Source organism: Pieris napi, chromosome 11 (genome assembly GCF_905475465.1).
Source record: "Pieris napi chromosome 11, ilPieNapi1.2, whole genome shotgun sequence".
Lineage (NCBI taxonomy): Eukaryota > Metazoa > Arthropoda > Insecta > Lepidoptera > Pieridae > Pieris > Pieris napi.
In genome coordinates this window covers 8,378,521-8,384,520 of record NC_062244.1, presented here as the reverse complement: position 1 = coordinate 8,384,520, position 6,000 = coordinate 8,378,521, and positions in this window count along the sequence as shown.

Sequence of the window (6,000 nt, the reverse complement as noted above, 5' to 3'; positions counted from 1 at the left end):
CGCTGTTACGCGCTAGGCAAAAACTTGTATCCAAGAAGTGCTTTGATATGTATGAGAAGAGTATCCAAAATAATTTGAGTAAGGATCCCAAAGCGCTGTGGTCATATCTGAGAAACAAACGCCAATGTAGTCCAGGCTACCCTAACACAATGATTCTCGGAGATGAAGTCTACTATACAGAAGCAGACACTTGTGAAGGGTTCAACAGGTTTTTTAAAAGTGTTTTTCAGCACCCAGATGATAGTTACAATCTTCAACACCTACCTGAATCCGATTTTACATGCAACCAAGTAGTACTGACCGAGGATGAAGTCTGTAGAGAGTTGAAATCTTTAAATATTAATAAAGGTTCAGGGAGTGATGGAATACCTTCAATTTTTCTCCAAAAATGCTATAGACAACTCTCTAAGCCCTTGACAAATATATTTAATCAGTCGCTTAATGTATTCTGTAGTTTCCCATCCAAATGGAAAGAAGCCCACATTGTTCCGATCCACAAAAAAGGGTCTAGAAATAAAATAGAACATTATCGACCAATTTCAATTCTAAATTCGTTTGGTAAATTATTTGAAAAATTAGTTAACAAAACGTTGAGTCCTCTTATCCTAAGACAATTACCACTTCAGCAACATGGTTTTACAAAAAATCGTTCAACTGTCAGCAACCTCACCGTTTTCACGGAGTACATATTAAAGGGAATGGACGAAGGAGAACAAATTGATGCGATCTATACGGATTTTGAAAAAGCTTTCGATCGAGTTGATCATGTCATTCTCCTACATAAACTATTCGCACTAGGAATCCGTGGGGATCTATTCAGATGGATCAAATCCTATGTCACTAATAGAAGACAGGCGGTAGTAATGAGTGGACATAGGAGCACATTTATAAATGTGACATCCGGTGTTCCTCAAGGCTCTATACTGGGTCCGTTGTTGTTTAATGCTTATCTTTATGATATACAGAGTTGTTTCAAGTATTCAGAATATCTTATGTTTGCAGATGACAAAAAAATATTTCTAAAAATTAAATCTATAGATAACTGTGTTCAACTGCAACAGGATCTTAGTAGATTGGAAATTTACTACAAAAGAAATAAACTATCCTTAAATATTGGAAAATGTAGTAAAATTACTTTTACTCGCAAACATAAGAAAATACAATTTTGTTATAAGATAAGAGATACAACAATTAAACAGGTGAATTTGGTTAGAGACTTGGGGTTACTACTAGATGATAAAATGTCTTTCTCAGAACATATAGATAATATAACAGAAAAAGCATATAAACAACTCGGATTCGTCAAACGAGTATGCAAATCTTTCAAGAATATAAAATGTATAAAATGCCTGTACTTTGCTTTTGTTAGGAGTGCACTAGAATATGCATGCACTGTTTGGTCCCCAACCTACAAGAAATACATTGAAGCGATAGAGAATATTCAAATAAAGTTTCTTAAGTTTTTAAGTTTTAAGGATTTCCGAAAATATAGTAGCTATATAGATTCCTGCAGGTACTTTGGTATTGAATCGTTAGAATGTCGACGTAAACAATATGACCTTATGTTTTTACACGCTATCTGCAACGGTTTAATTGATTGTCCTGACTTATTGTCGCTTTTACTTTTTCACGCCCCTTCTTCACACAATACAAGGCAAACGCAACTATTTAAAATTCCTCGGTTTAATTCAAACTATTTATGTAACTCAGTCATGCATCGTATACCTTCAGATTATAACAGAAATTACCAGCAAATAGAGATATTTAATGTATCTAAAAAATGCTTAAGAAAGTATATAAAAACTCTAGTATCCTTTATTAGATAGGATGGCTTTGTTATTCCTCCTTTATAATAGATATGTTGTAATGAACTATGAATCTTAGAATTTAGAATTTACATACATACATATATATATTCTTTGTATTTTTTTGTATTTTTTGTATTTGTATAGGTGTAACTGTGTTTTGTGTATGTTTAAATGTGTATTCCATTTTTGGCTCTTGTGTATAGTGTAATTTTTTGAATATTGTATAGTACTTGTAAGTAGCTGTAGGAATACCATTTTTAAAAAAAAAAAAAAAAAAAAAAAAAAAAAAAAAGAAAATGAGACGTGCGGTAGACACATTTCTGCATCTGTTCCAACAAATCAGACGCGACTATCATAAAGAACAAAAGTATCAAAAGTTTAATAAATTATTTATTAAAACCTAAGAATTCCGTAAATCACGGATTGATTTTGAGCGTTAATTACCGACGCTGTCTTATCCTTAGTTAAAAGAGACAGAAGTTTCGTAATAAAATTCATTCGGTATGAAATAAATCGATAAGTATGAAGAACTTCGATAGTTGCGTCAGACCGATGACTATGATAATACGTGTCTAAAGGTTGCGCTATTAAAAAGTAATTTGCGCCTGAATTTCGTATAAAGATAGGCCGTATCGAAATCGTGGCTTATCACCTATCACTGCCACGCAGATCAAATTAGCTTAAGTCGGCTTTTGAGTTACTCTCGATAATCCATTTATTGGATTTAGTGATTAGGGTTTAACACTTAGATAAAATTTTCATTTACGCGATTATTATATAGTTCAATAAAGCTTTTGACGTGCTTTTTAGATCGTATTTAGAGTCGATTTTTAATAGTTAGTTTAGTAGTCCAAGTTAAGCATTTAGGTTATAAATGCAATTGTAAACAAATTTTAAAAGAGTCAAACACGAAACTTAGCGTGAACTAGCAAATGCCAAAATACGTTTTTGACATACGGGAGTTAAACTTAGCGCTAAGTCTCATTTCTGAATATAAATTAATAAAAACTCTTCTTGCTAAGTTGCACCATTTTCCAAATAATTGCTTAAATGTTCGCTATTATTGCCATATGGTGGCGAAACACCATATTTACCTACCGGCAATATTAATATCGACGTTACGAATTTTTTTAAGCCATTTGAAATATTTTATTGAGTTTGAATCAGTTTTTTAAACTGCGCGAAGAAAATACTAGAACAAGACAATTATACTAGAACCAATTATTAAAACAAAAAAAAATACAGATTTTTTTACACAAGTTTGAGAGTTAGAAATATTAATTAACAACAGAGCTGGTGCGGCTTGTGAAGCGGCTGAAAAAGCTAAAGCATGCAAAAACAGGGGTTTAGTTTCCGAATATGATTTTGTCCCATTCGGTGTCGAGACCCTTGGTCCGTGGGTTCCTAGCGCTACAAGGCTTTTTAAGGAAATAGCAAAGAGCTATACCTTTTATATATAAAATATTAACAATAAAAATTGTACTCAATGTGCATTTATAGTGGGCACAAACCCTTACCATCCTACGTGCGACAAGAAGGATGAAAACAACGTCGACTTTAAGTTCTTTATCGCGATCTCTTGAAGTTTTAAAAGAACTTTTAAATTATTATTCCCAGTTCAGTCTTTGCGAGAATTGCTTTGTCATTCTTGACCTGGTCAACGTTTATTACGTTGTAATCGTGAAGCTTTAGCTTACACAGACACCCATTTATTAATCGGGAGCCCAGACTAGATAAATTATATTTTGCGAAGTTTTTCCCTAAATTCTGAGATGTCTGAAATTTAACAAACAAATGACAGATTTTTTACACTTAATTATACATTAACGGTTTTACGTAATAATTGAAACCGAAAAATCTGTATACATGTATATATCTTGCTATATATACTATTCTAAATAATATATAATCTTAAGAATAAGAAGAAAATACTATTAAATATGCGACGGAGTTTCAAATTCAATATATCCCCATAGGCTAAACAAAACTTCAGTCAAGTATCAAACAATAGATAAAACAATTTTTGTCCCTACAGACCGGTTTTTGTTAAAATATCAGATTAAGGCCTTAGGAGAGTACGCCATTTAGGAACATTAACTACCAAGCTATTAAAATACTATATTAAATCAAATTTAATTATATATAAGTCCAGATAAACAGTGTATTATATAGAAAAGTCTTGTCCACTATAAATGTTTCTAACCTCAATCATCTCAGCTCAACCTTTTGAAATCCTCAGACATTACCTATATACGAGTAGATATTAACCATAAAAACATATCTCCAAGGCTTTCAGGTATTCAGTAAATAAAACTCCAGCCTCGTACATCTTCCGTCTAAGACGTCATTTGTGATATCTCGGCAAACACATTGCGTTGCGTAACGCGATTATTACTGATGTGGGTAGGTCTCGAACGCCTAACCGCTACTTTAGGTAATAAAACATTTTTTTCGATTGATGTACTTCGGTGAAATTTTTTATATTAGTAGGGCTATTCGTAGAATTAAAAACCTGTGTTCCTACCAATATATCCTGATGACCTGTAACACAGGTACTCTTACCTTTAGCAGGCATCAGTCTCACACAAACTAGCTTTTACCCTATCCAGAAGTAAGACAATTATCTATTTATAATAGTATATAACTGTCATTTGTTTATGTGCTAAGTTTTTGTGAGAAATAAATAAAGATTATTGTTGTAAAAAAAAAGAAAAAATAAATAAATTCTCTTTGTACTTGGTCACTCTGACGTATAAATAATAACATTTTTTGAAAAAGTCCCACGATGACACAGGGTAGTTTTCGTTGTCTATTTCAGAACGTAATCATATATTTTAGTCTGTTTTTTTTATGTTCATTAATGTTTCGTGTATGTAGTGCCGTGAAGTGGGGGCTGACTGCTGAGTCTAGGCCGCCAAAAGTCGAACTATGAGGAAAATAATTTCATATTTTCTCATTTGACGTAGTATGTCTATGTATGTATGCATTTCAGTATAAAGAAATTAAAACATATTGTTATTTACGAATTAATGACAACTGAATAATATCGCTGTAAATTTAAAATTTATATACACGTGTTTATGAATTAGAAATAAATACTAGATGAAATATATAATCCAATTATGAATAAACATTTGCAATTTAGTATTCCCACAAGTTCACAAACGTGTTAACACGAATATTCTCAACAGAATTATTTGAAACATTACAGTTCCACGTCAATAATTATGAAATGTTCGGGTCAATGCAGCTGCCACTAACAAGTAGAAGTTTAATATTATAGAGCCGGCCGCGATGGCATAATTTGCAGGACCAACTTTGTATCACCTTAGTTCCGATACAAAATGGTCACTGTAAGGTGACTACTATTATTGAAGTATGAGAGACAGCATAGAAATTAACACGGCATCTTTAATTATGTTGACGATGCGGAGGCTAAAAATACATGCCTACTGAACTAATCTAAACATTTAAAGAAAAACTTCAACTCCTTAGGAGAAAATAATTATAAATTTAGTGAGTGAAAAAAAACCAGTGACGCTACACCTTTCGGTTATGTTTTTCCTTTTTAATAGGCTGTTAGGTGATCAGACTTATGTGCCTGATTCACGCTGTAGACTTTTATATCTAAGGCAAAGCGGTTCCTTCACAATGTTTCCTTCGCCAGCCAGTGTTAAATTACGCAGATGGGAAAAAATAATTAGCGGACAGCTGTGATTCAGACGCACAACCACGAACTCACGGATTACGCGCGCCTAGCAACTAAGCTGACACTGCTGTATAGAGCTTTTTATATCGTTATAGTTAATTACAGAAATAATGTATAAACAGAATAATTTATAACGCAGAAAGCGTTACCAACAATCTTTTTCAAAAGTATTATTAAATTTACTACTAAATATAGTTAAATGAAATAATGTAATTTGCTTGCTCAACATTAAATTTAAATAATGGTGACCCTATTGAAAACGAGTGGCCACAGTGGTTCAAAACGCCTCGAAGCAAATAATTTACGAATGGAACAAGCAAAACTTGCTCTATTGCAATGGGCCAGAGCACACAATTAACACTTTAGGTAATAATACTACCAGTCCACCTCGGGACACAATCTATAGAAAATTTGTGTGTTTTTTTTTCTTTTATCATAGTCGCCACCGTGTCTTATCGGTTGTGTTTCGCTATACAGAACGTG